The 13,034-nt window shown below is 45.1% G+C and overlaps 1 protein-coding gene across 1 annotated transcript in view; it reads left to right on the plus strand.

Annotated features, from left to right (window-relative positions):
* The window catches only part of TMEM163 (transmembrane protein 163), a 274,865-nt gene that overhangs the window by 165,114 nt on the left and 96,717 nt on the right, over window positions 1-13,034 (plus strand). The window lies entirely within an intron of this gene.

Genomic DNA, 13,034 nt, shown 5'->3' on the forward strand with positions numbered 1-13,034 from the left:
TTCTAAAATTGCATGTTCAAGGTGCTTTCTTGCCTTATCTTTTAGGCTCTTGGGCTTTTAAAAAATTTACTGATTTGCAAGTATTCTTTTAAAAATTGAAGTATAATAGACATACAGAAGCGTCATTGATGAAAATCCCATAGTTTAATGAAGTTTCACAAAGTGAACATAGCTGTGTAGCCACCACTCATACTCATCTTCCCACCTGAGAAGACCTGTTCATGCCCCCTCTTTGTCACCACTCCCTGCCCAGGAGGTGACCACCAGCCTGAATTCTACCACCATGGATTTGCTTTGTCTATTTTTGAACTTTATACAAACCAGATCATACATAGATTATCCAATGAGTGCTTTTGTGTTTGCCTTTGCTGAGATGCATATGTGTAGTTGTGATTAGCTGTAATTCAGGTATTTTCATTGTTATATAGTATTTCATTAGATGAATATATCACCAGTTTATCCATTTCTATTGTTGACCAATGTTTGTGCTGTTTTGTTTCCAGTTTCGGCAATTAGGAATAATGCTGCTGTGAACATTTTGTAAGCATCTTCAAGTATCCATATGTATGTATGTATGTCTTTTTTTTATTTTTATTTTTTTATTTTTTGGAGATGGAGTCTTGCCCTCAGTCACTCAGGCTGGAGTGCAGTGGCGCAATCTTGGCTCACTGCAACCTCTGCCTCCCAGGTTGAAGTGATTTTCCTGCCTCAGCCTCCCGAGTAGCTGGGATTACAGGCTCCTGCCACCACACCTGGCTAATTTTTGTATTTTCGGTAGAGATGAGGTTTCACCATTTGGCCAGGCTGGTCTTGAACTCCTGACCTCAGGTCATCCTCCTGCCTTGGCCTCCCAAAGTGCTGGGATTACGGGCGTGAGCTCCTGCACCCAGCCATACGTATGTATTTCTGTTGAGTATACATCTAGGGGTGGAATGGCTGAGTCGTGGATTAAGATCACTTTTTTTGCTTTTTTTTTTTTTTTTTTTTTTTTGAAGCCGTCTTGCTCTGTCACCCAGGCTGGAGTGCAATGTCCTGATTTCAGATCACTACAACCTCTGTCTCCTGGGTTCAGTCGATTCGTGTGCCTCAGCCACCTGACTAGCTGGGATTATGGGCACGCGCCACCACACCCGGCTAATTTTGTACTTTTAGTAGAGATGGATTTTCACTATGTTGCCCAGGCTGGTCTCAAACTCCTGGCCTCATGTGATCTGCCTGCCTCAGCCTCCCAAAGTGCTAGGATTACAGGCATGAACCACTGCAACTGACCTGATCAGCTTTTATAGAGACAGGCCGCCAGTTTTGGAAAGTATTTGTACCGTTTTACACTTCCACCAGCAGTCCTTGAGAGCTGTGTTGTATTGCATCCTCACCGATGTTTGAAATTGTCAGCTTTTTTACTTTTGAGCCACACTTTTCATATGTAGCAGCATCTGTGGTTTTAATTTTATTGTCCCTGGTTACTAATAAGTAGAGTATATTTTCATATGTTTATTGGTCATTTGTGTAGCATCTTTCATGAAGCTTGTTAAGTCTTTCGCCCATTTTTCTATTGGGTTGTTTTTCCTCTTTCTTAGTGATTTATGAGTCTATATTCTGGATACAAGTCCCCTGGTAGTTATGCTGTATAAATATCTTCTCAGCAAACTCAACGGCTTGCTGTTGTGCTCTTTGAAGGAGGTCTTTAATGTAGTTCAGTTTACGAGTCATTTCCCTTATGATGAATGCATTTATGTCTTGTTTAAAAAATCTTTACCTTTCCCCAAGATGATGAAACTCCCTGACAGCATTCCATTTCAGATCTCTCCTGTGTTAACCTTACACTTTCATATCTACAGCTCATCCCCGGCTTTCTCTGTATGGAGTGAGGTAGGGTCATAATTCAGTCGTTTCATATGGATGTCCAATTGGCCCAGCACCATTGACTGAAAAGAACTTTGTTTCCCCCATGTATTTTAGGGGTACTTTTTAAATATATAAATCAAGTAACCATATATGTGTGGATCTTTTGCTTTGTGGTCTTTGTTTATCCTTATGCTAATATTATTTTATTTACTGTAGCTTTGAAATCTTCATATCTGGTAGTGACTGTCTTCCAGGTTTTTTGGTTGTGCTTGTTAAGGATTGTCTTGACTATTCTTTTTTTTCCCCCCTCCCGGCAGTGGAGTCTCACTCTGTCACCCAGGCTGGAGTGTGGTGGCGTGATCTTAGCTCACTACAACCTCCGCCTCCGGGTTCAAGTGATTCTCCTGCCTCAGCCTCCCGAGTAGCTGGGACTACAGACACCCGCCACCACACGCCTGGCTAAGTTTTTTTGTATTTTTAGTAGAGATGGGGTTTCACCATATTGATCAGGCTGGTCTCGAACTCCTGACCTCAGGTGATCCATCTGCCTTGGCCTCCCAAAGTGCTGGGATTACAGGCGTGAGCCACCGTGCCTGGCCTGTCTTGGCTATTCCTCATTCTTTTCACTTTCCACATGAACTTTGGCTTCATCTTAACAATTCTCTTGCCACCTGCTAGGATTTTGATTGGCCATAGTGAGGCTTCCAATCCACAAACATGGTGTGTTTCTTCATATATTTAATAGTTATCTTTAATTTCTCCTAAAATATTTCATTGCTTTTCTAGGTAGAAGTCTTGCATATTTTTTTAGTTTCATTAGCTTTTTCCTAGGTATTTGATAATTTTGCTATTTTGAATAGAGCCTTTTAAAAATTACATTTCCTTCCTGTTTGTGGCTAGTATAGAAATAACTGGAATTTGTGTATTCACTTAATGTGTGGTGGCCTTGCTGAATTCACTTCTTAATTCTTTCTAGTTCCCTTGTTCTGTCTGCCAGTTTGCCAGTGCCTCACTGCTCTAATAATTGTGACTTTGTGGAGAACCAGGCGTGAAGGGAGCAGCGGGCAGCTTTAATTTGAGTACTTATTCTCGGGGTACCTGATCTCAGTGATCTACCTTGGGGAACATATTCCTGCCTTGAATGTAAGAGAAGACTGCCTGGCTGGCAGTGGAGCCTTGGCTCCCGTCGTTGATGAAATGATGGTGTCTGATTCTTGTATCAGTGTCTGTCTGAGCAAGCACTCCTTTGGTTCATGCCTTTACTCTCTAGTATATAGAATATCAGGAAAGTGTCCAGGGTTGGATGCTAGAGCTCAGCTCCAAGCTTGCCATTGCATATAAGGGACAATTGTTTGGGCTACTGATGACTGTGCCATCTAATTGTGGAAAAGTCTAAGCTCTGCCCAAGATTTGATTAAGATATATTATCAGCTGTCAGCATCTTCTCCTAGCATGGTCTAAATTTTAATGTATTTTGTAGATTCCCTTTATAACTTAGGTAATTGGGGGTTGGCCATTTTCTGGTTTCTTTGATCATTTTATCCTTTTTCTAGTTTATTCATGTTTCTTGTTGGTTTGGGTTTTATGGAGCAGAGTAGTGAGGAGAGACGACAAAAGGGCTGTATTTCACCATGTTTAACTTTTATTCTCTGAGTGATCATGTTAATCTTCTAATGACTTTGATTCAGATCAAATGAGTTGGTGTTTGTTCAGCATAGTTTCTTTAAGCCAAATCTCTGGACCCTTATTCAGTGTATTTTTCTTCTTCACAGTATGTTCCGTTCTTTAAAATGTTTCGTAAGCGACTTTTCAAACCAAAGAGGTTCAATGTGTTTGGAATCAGCAGTGCAGACCAAGGGCCATCTCAGTGGCCTGGCAAGGATGACCTTGGGTGACAATATCCACGCCCTTGCTAGCATTTCTTGCCCGTAGTGTTAGCTTTTGGTTCTGGTCTGAATTAACTGTCACACATTAAATGAAAACCAGAAATTATAATTAGGGGTGAGAGATTCTTTCAGTCTTGTTCAGTTTAACAAGGATTTTTTGAGCACTGACAACGTGCTTGTGCTTGAGCACACAGGCCCTGAGGGTAGAGACAAATATGATACAACCCTTGACTTCAGGCTTTTATGTGCTGCCTGGGAGAAGGCAAGGATCCTTTCTGTGTTTTATAAAAGCAAGGCAGTCAGGGGCAGGGAGCTTTGGGGCCCAAAAAGTCACCAAGCCAAGGTAAAAAGAATGGACTGAAAATGAGTTTACCTAGAAACAAGCTTCGAACTCCCAGCAACCTCACAGGTGTTTAACATAGAAGACGAGAGAAGATAAAATGCGAAAGTTCTGTTCTATACATTTTATCCCCATCTCTGTTTATCCAATGAATGCTTTACTTACTGGGCTAAAGGAGCTGCATTCTATGACTAAGGGAAACTTAGGGCTTTAAAAGGTATGTTTTATCAAATTGTTGGGCGAGTAACTGCTGTATCCCCAGCTCAGCAGAATAGTGTTGGAGACATACTGGGTGCTCAATAAGCACTTGTTGATTGAATGAAAGAGCGATTGGTGAGCGTGGCTACTCATGTTAGTCTGGCAGCATGGGTTGCAGGACACGCGTTGAGTGTGGTCTGAGGACTCCTGGCCAGACGTGCCTCCCACAGGCTTACTTGATAGCTGTGCTGGCATTGTGGGCAGCCCTGGCACAAGGAGGTATAAGAGCAAGTGTTAGGAAAGTGTGAGTGATGTTTAGCAAGAAACTCATTGCTACTGTTGGCTCTGGCATGCGAGGTCTGCGGAGCAAATGTGTTAACAAGTTGAGGGGCTGTGTACTCCATTGGAGACAGCCCATAAATGCTCATAAAAGTTGGGTAACTGTGGCTTCAAGGGCTGTTCCTCCTCTTTATTCCCAGATTAAAGAAGAAGCAAAGTGAAAGTGTGCTGTGGTGTTGAGGAAGTTTTGCCATGAAAAGCTGGGGTCTTGTCTTTTTGTCTCTGAGTTGGTGACTCCTGTGTGTGAGACCCCTGAGAGCTTCTTGAAACCCAGGTCTCTCCCTGTTGAGTGGCAGGCATCCTGCCCATGTCCCAGGAATGCCGATCCCTGCTTTGGAACGGGGGTCATGTGCATTTCATGTTATGCTAACTGGAGCAGAGCTAGTCTGGTGGTATGTGGTAGAGGGAACGAGGGTGCCCTGGTCCATGCTAGAGAGTTTCCTTGGGTTGTTTTTATTTGGATTTTTTTCCTTTCATACTATTCTGTGTTGGCTCTTGGCTTTCTGGGTGTGGGTCTACCCTTACCTTTTTCTTCGTCCTAGATCTTTGCCATTTGCAGATGCTTCAAGCTCTCCTTAAAAGAGTGGTCCATTTAGAGGCTGGTTTCTCCATTATGCCCCAGAAAGTGCCAGCTGCGGCTTCATTAGCTCAGGAAAGGGCTTCTGGATAGCGCTGCTGGGCCTCCCGGTGTTTTGAGCCCTTGGTCCTGTCTGCCTTCTCCCTGAAGGCTCTGTTTGCTACATGCTGGAGCTAAGGGGAAGGTGTTAATGAATCCATCTGAAAGTTTTCTATGTGTTCAGGTACTGATCTCGGCATTCAGGATACATCAGGGAACAAACAGTCAAAGCTTTTGCCCTTGTGGTGTTTGCATTCTAATAGGTGGGAATAGGGTGGGGCAGTTGAAACATAAAGAAGTGCATAAGATAATGTAGGTGAGATGTTCTTCAGACCAAGAAAATGTAGAGGTGGGTGACAGAGCTCAGATTGGGAGTGAGGGTAGGTTTCATCACTAAATGTGGTGGCCAGAACAGCCCTAACCTGAAGGCGGGGAGGGAGCAGGCCAGGCAGACCCCTGGAGTAAGTTTGTTTCTGGCGGAAGGAAGAGCCGTGGCCTGGCTGTGGAGAGGTCACTGAGGATCCCCATGTGGCTGGAGTGTGGAGTAAGCAGGCGTGGCCCACAGAAGAGGAGGTCAGAGAACAGAGGTTTCCTCCATCCTAAGGACCGTGGCCTTTCCATGGAGGCCGATGTGTTCGAGTACCTGGGCTGCGTGTTGAGGATGGCTGGGTAGGGGCAGGGGCATGGAGGGACGAATGAGTGGCTGCTTCCTGTTAGAAATTGGAGTGTAAGTGACCTTTCATTGCCAAGTGGCCTAGAACACTAGTAAATGGCACTCCCTACCCCCGTAGGGAGTAATATTTTCTAACCTCTTCAAGCCCATTCTTGTGGGTTTTGTAGGTTATTGTGGGTGTGGGGTTGGGGGGTGGGGGTTGTATAGTACCTTTTTTGTATGTAGCCGCCCCTTGGTCATGTGAGAGAGACCCGTGATCATCCCTGAGGTCTTGGCAAGGGTTTGCCTGAGACAAACAGTTGCTTTCCTAACAAACACTTGCTTTCCACAGACAGGCAGAGCCCCGGAGGGTGGGAGAGCAGTGCCTGTGGCCTGCCTAAGGCTAATAATGGTTCTCAGCGCTGTCTGTAGAAGTCAAAGAACTCTCAAAGAATTGTTTTGGCTTTCAGAACCTGGCCATGGTACATTTGCTGAGAGCCAGACCTTCCAGTAGAAAACATTGAAAGTCACAGTCCGTGCAGCACAATGAATATGTAGCCGGTACTTTGCTGGATATGGCAGGTTGCTCATGCCCTACATGTGAGGTCCCATACTCAAGCCTTACGGGGCCAACTGGATGCCACAGGGGCCAGGCAGGTGGAAGAGGAGAGTGAGGCAGGCTGGCTGTGATATTGCAGGAGAGGTGGGGCACCCCAGAGCACATGCCTCATCCGAATGCAGCATTGGCACCACTGGGAGAAAGGGACAGCCCAGAATGGGCAGATCTCAGTGTTTTGAGAGAATCCAAAGATCCAGATTATTGGTGTTTTCATTATTATGTTTTCTTGTTAGGCAGCAGAAGAGGTGGAACTAAGAGGGGTCCAAATTTCTGTATGTGTGTATGTATTTATGGTGGATGATGGAAAGATGATTCTCCATTTGAGTTAATTACATAGGTGAGGTTGTTGCCAGGCCTCTGTGTAATAGAGGCTGTCCAATTAAAGTAGGATTGATTTATTAACGAAACTTACAGCACATAATTTTACAACTTGGAGGTGTTATGGGGCCTGGGGGCATTGCTAAAGAGTGCTAAGGCTCCGGATAATTATTGTGTGACTTTGGAGAGAATGACAGATGGGTCCTCACTTTTGCTGCAAACCTAGCCAGTGATTGAAATGGCATTCTTTGTTTAAGGTTGTGGAGGGGCTGTCTGCACTGATCCTCTGTTGCCTTGCTGGCACCCTTACCTCTTTGTGCATTTCCGAGGTGTTTTGTCTCTACTGTCCAGAACCCTCCCTCAAAGCCTGCTGCTGATTCAGCTGCACGATTTGCATTTAGCTTTGCCCTAACAATGGGTTGCCTGGGTCCTGTCCATTTTCCAGCTGTCTTTATATTTGAATTTGAATTTCCAGCTGATATGCTTTCTGACCTGGTGTGTGACTTAAAGAAGGTCTGGTCTTTTAACCAGACTTGTATAAATATTTATTTAAGACTTCTGTTGTGTGTGTGCTTCTGGGAGAGTAGCTGTTATTACCCCTTTGACACATAAATGAAAGTAGTGTGTGTGACACGCAGCATCCCGGGAGGCAGGAGGTCCCTCAGACTGGGAGTGACGTTCTGCTCATGCTCCACGTGCTGGCTTTCTTGGTCCGCCACTCTACTTCCATGAACTTTTTGGGCCATTAACGAACACTCATGTAGGTGATTTGACCTAGAAAGACGGATTCAGAAACTGAAATGTAATAAAGACACATATGGTCATGTGCTGCCCTGTTAGAGCGTTTGTGAACTCACAGTGCAGCCTAGTCCCAGATGTGTATCACAGATATGGTTTCTCTTACTCCATTTTAGACCTTTGGTGATATTTTTGTGAGTTGGATATCTTTTCCACAAATAGATTTCTTTTCTGATTTAAATGATACAGTGGTTGTAGAAAATGTAGAAAGTAAATCTCAGGACCCCCAAATTACTAATCTAAAGGGAAAAGTCAAGCTGGGCACAGTCTGGCAAACCTGCCTCACTTTTTATTCCTAAATAAGATAGCTACAAAGATCGAGAAGCTACGTACCTCCCTCACAGTTTGCCCACAAGGAAATTCTTTGTGGACACAAGACAGACCTCAAGTCCTCCCTCAGTTCACCTGAGACAGATGTATATCCAATTGCTTCCTCTGCCCTGTTGTTTTCACCAAGCTGGGCAAAGGCGTAAGTGACTGTTCCTCTACCTTCCACTCACGTAGAAATTGTGTATTTGGTGAAAGGCTAATCAAAGACTTTTAAAAATACAGCCATTTGTCTGTTTTCTACCTGTGACCTGGAAGCCCCCTCCCCACCTCGAGTTGTCATGCCTTTCCAGACAGAACCAATGTATATCCTACACATATTGATTGATGCCTCATGTCTCCCTAAAATGTATAAAACCAAGCTGTGTCTGGACCACCTTGGGCACCTGTGGTCAGGTCCTCCTGAGGCTCTGTCACGGGCATGTCCTTAACATTGGTAAAATAAACTTTCTAAATTGATTGATCTCTGTCTCAGATACTTTTGGGTTCACAGTAGAAAGGAAAGAAACCCACTCAAATATTCCCACCCTTTAAAGATTAACCACTGTTACCATTTGAGGGAATTTTTTTCTGGTTGTTTTCAATGCAACCTGTAAAGATAGTTGTTGTAGCACATACTTCATCTTGTATCTTGCCTGAATTCTCTCTCGTAACTCTCCTCCTGCTTCCTTTGACTTTAGCCAAAATGGCCTCAGACATGCCAAGTTTTCCACCTCAGAGTGTTTTACTGAGTCTTCTTCTCTGGTAGGTTCTTCCCCAGGTAACAAAAACAGCATGGTTCACTCCCCCATCTCCTTAAGTCTTTACGTAAATGTCCCCTTGTCAGTGAAGCCTCGTCTGATCTTCCCATTCAGTTTGCACCTGTGTTGGCTAGAACTCCCCCTGTTCCAGACCCAACCTTTCCTGTGGCACCCAGTGCAGGACCCAACATACAACCTGTCTATTATCAATGCCATTGTTCTTTCTAATATGCTACTAGAAACATTAAGCAGTAGTAATTTTTCTAAAAAATATTTTGAGACAGGATCTCCCTCTGTTGCCTAGGCTGGCTTACAGTGCTGTGATCTTGGCTCATTGCAACCTCCACCTCCTGGGCTCAAGCAATCCTCCCACCTCAGCCTCCTGAGTAGCTGGGGCTAGAGGTGTCTGCTACCACGCTCAGCTAATTTTAAAATTTTTTTGTAGAAATGAGGTTTCATTATATTGCCCAGTCTGGTCTCAAACTCCTGGCCTCAAGTGATCCTCCTGCCTTGGCCTCCCAAAGTGCTGGGATTATAGGTGTGAGTCATCACTCCAAGCCAGCAACAGTACTCTTTGCAAAGGCTTTAAAATATCTACCTATAGCCTATTCTTTGAATAAATCATACCTCAATCATCACCCTACTATGGAACATTTAGTTACATCTAATGTTTTGCTGTTATAAATCACATGAACCTATTATGAACCTTTTTGTGCTTAAAGTGTTTTTCCATTTCTTATGCATTAAAATACATTCTTGAGCATGGGATTACTGGGTCAACATATCTTGTATTAAGACTCATGTGGCTGAAAGTGATAGAAACTCAACTCAAACTGGCTTAAGCAAATCAAAGGAAATGGTTGGCTAATGTATTTGAGAAGTAGAGGGATAGATCAGTCAGGACTGATTTAAGAGGTTCAGTCTGTCTTCGCGAGTCTGATCTGTGTTTTAGTATCCACTTTCTTCTTGTGTTGGCTTCATTCTCAGGCAGTCTCCTCCCACTTGTGTCAAAATCACTGCCTGTAGCTCCTGTGTTCATCCTCCTATCTCTAAAATCTCGAAGGAAGACATCCCTTTTCCAATATTTTCAGCAAAAAACTTGGCACAGGTTCTCATCAGCTCAAATTGAATTGTGCCATTTTCGAATCATTAACTCTGGACATGGGACAAGTTAATGGGATATACTAGCATGGGAATAGCATCATCCCACCCCAATCACTTAGTCTGAGGGTAGGGCAGGTGCCATTCCCAGAGGAGAATCAGGATGCTCTTATGGGATGGGGGCTGCATGCTGGGCTGGCTCCAAATGACACATCTTCATTTTACCTATGAACATTTTAGGGACTCGGTGTCTTAAGAAAAAGCCAGCAGAGAAAGAGATAGGAGCCCAGTTGCATCCTAAGCATGCATTTTTTTGGCTGTGTAACTGCTGCCTAATCAGATAGCAGTGTGTTTCTACTGTACCACATGGGGCCAAGAGCAACCTTCATAGGAGAGCTCTGTCCCACGGCTGCCTGGTTGCCCATCTCTTTGTGGATGTGTTGCCAGTTTGCACCATAATTGTCCGAGTTCAGAAGGGCCCTTGTTTCTTGTCCACTGTTGAATAAGCACCTGCCTTGAAGGCATTGCGGCCTTTGTTGGCCCTGTGGTGGCTTTCCACTACACTCAGCCACATGTGCATGGAGCTCCAGGTGCCTCTACCACGTAATCGCTCCCTTGTCATCATCCTGGCTCAGGCCTGCCTCCAAGCCAACCTCATTCTTAGCATGAAGGAAGTTGGAAACTTCCTGGTGAAAACCCCATGGAAGTTGGGGAGTGGGATGCTGTGTAAACCACTCTGACCCTTCCATTGAGTTTGTTCTTATCTCAAAATTGGGATGTGTCAGGGTGAGTTATGAGACAAATGAAATGAAGTTATTACTTGACACTCTTCAGAAATTGCTGAAAGGCCATCTGAACTCTTTCATTCGGATCCTGTGCTAATGACTATTTGCTGTTATTTAGTAGGAAGAGCTGGGGAGTTGGTCACATAAAGGAAGCTGTCAGAGCTGAGGCTGTGTGGAGGGCCCTTCAAAGTAGTCTCAATTCCCCATGCAATTTTTGGCATTTCTCCCTTTCCATCTCATCAAGAAAATTAGATGGAGCCAATTTATAAGTAAATAACACATCTCTGTTAAGGACTCTAGGTTCACTTGCAGCCATCTCGCTCGTATTTTCCTTGGTGCAGACGGGATAGAGAGTACTAATATTCCACTTGTGCTCTAGGTCATACGTTCTGTGGCAGGCTTAATTCCCACAAGTGGATCTTTCCCACATAATTTTGAGAGTGTTGGAAATCATGGACACAACACTCCAGTTGAGGTGGGGACACCCCACCTACCATTTAGTGGCCATCTCCTTTGCTTGATTCCAGATTCCTGAGACAAGATTTCTTGTCTTTCTCAATATAGTCAAGTGAATGTCCACTTGAAATCTGTTTTGAAGCCTGGTTCACTGCTGGTGAGACAGGTGTTCTTCTGCCATAGCGAGTCACGGGGAGCGCTTTTCTAGCTGTTCCTTTTCCGTGGTGCTCAGTCCCAGGAGTGCAGGTGGAGACAGACTGGGAGCCCGGTGGCAGCTCTTCTCTTTTTTTTTTTTGAGATGGGGTCTCACTCTGTCACCAGGTTGGAGTGTGGTAGCATGATCTCGGCTCACCGCAACCTCCACCTCCCGGGTTCAAGTGATTCTCCTGCCTCAGCCTCCCGAGTAGCTGAGATTACAGGTGCACACCACTATACCTGGCTTAGTTTTTTGTATTTTTAGTAGAGATGGGGTTTCTCCACGTTGGCCAGGATGGTCTCGATCTCTTGACCTCATGATCTACCCACCTTGGCCTCCCAAAGTGCTGGGATTCCAGGCATGAGCCACTGAGCCTTCTTTTTTCTGTTGTAGATCTGGAGCATCTGTGCACGATGTTAGTTGGATTTAAAAGGTTTCCACTGCTGATAAAGAAGCAACCCACAAAAAGCACACAGCTAAGATATTCTAAAAACAGGTTGTAAAGGGAAAGAAAAGATATCCTCCTTGACTTATTTCTGTGAAATTTTGTTACGCTTAGTTAACAGTTATGGAGCATGTGCTGCGAGCCAAGCTGTGTTTTATAGGCCGCCTCGGTGCTCGCAGCAGTCCCGCCAGCGATCAGCTGCCTTTTTTTGCACCTGTCAGCATGGCTGGTGAATTGATGTTCTCCGGAAAGGGCCGGTGCCCCTCTACAGCACCATACCTGTGTGTCCTGTGAAAACTCCAGCTGGTCACCATGCACAGCTGGCTCCGCCCTTCTCCCTGTGCCAGTAAGAGCAACAGCAGGGACTCCTGGAGCAGCTCATGTCAAAAACAAAGGTGGTTGCGGATTTAATGGGTTGTATTCCGCCTCACACAGTCTGAGCACCTGAATGTGGCTGAGTTTCAGGAAGGGCCTGGAAACGTTTGGACACCAGTGGTTCACTCTCCCCGGTGCTGTGGCTTTCCCATGCTTGCCTTCCTGCTCCTCACTCTTTATGGCAAACAGTGGCCGATGGCAGCTCCAGCATTTACAAGTTGCTGTTCTAACCACATAGATTGACCAACTAGACTCTCTCAGTCTCAAGTCCTAAATCACAGAAAATGAACTGTTTGGTCCATAGTGGATCAGGCACCCTCCTTACAGCTGGAGGGCACAAGGCACAACACGTTGTCTAAGGACTGTCCCTGGACCTTGTGGAGGGGACAAGGAGCAGGTCCTAGAGAAGGGACATTGTGATGAGCTGATGGAAGTCCATGTAGGTGTTGGCCTCTGTGCCTCCCACCCACACCTCCTACTGCGCCAGTGACCACGTAGGCCTGGAAACAAGCCACTGCCGGCTTTGCTGACCCTTAATGTAGGGCTTTAGTCTTGGTTGGAGGTGCATGTATGCTTGTTAAATATGGCTTTCTTCTGGAGATCTGCTGTTGTTATGTCAAATTGAGACGTCTTTGAAGCTGTCATTGCTTTAGCACAAAACAGAATTAGGCAAAAGTGCTACCCAATTGACGTTCTCCAATTTAAAAATATGGATCAAGGCCGGGCGTGGTGGCTCACACCTGTAATCCCAGCACTTTGGGAGGCTGAGGCGGGTAGATCACCTGAGGTCAGGAGTTCGAAACTAGCCTGGCCAACATGGCAAAACCCTGATCTCTACTAAAAATACAAAAAATAACTGGGTGTGATGGTGGATGCCTGTAGTCCCAGCTACTCGGGAGGCTGAGGCAGGAGAATCACTTGAACCCGGGAGGCGGAGGTTGCAGTGAGCCGAGATAGCACCTCTGCACTCCAGCCTGAGTGACAGAGCAAGACTGTCT

Source organism: Rhinopithecus bieti, unplaced genomic scaffold, assembly GCF_001698545.2.
Source record: "Rhinopithecus bieti isolate Rb0 unplaced genomic scaffold, ASM169854v2 scaffold_15296, whole genome shotgun sequence".
Lineage (NCBI taxonomy): Eukaryota > Metazoa > Chordata > Mammalia > Primates > Cercopithecidae > Rhinopithecus > Rhinopithecus bieti.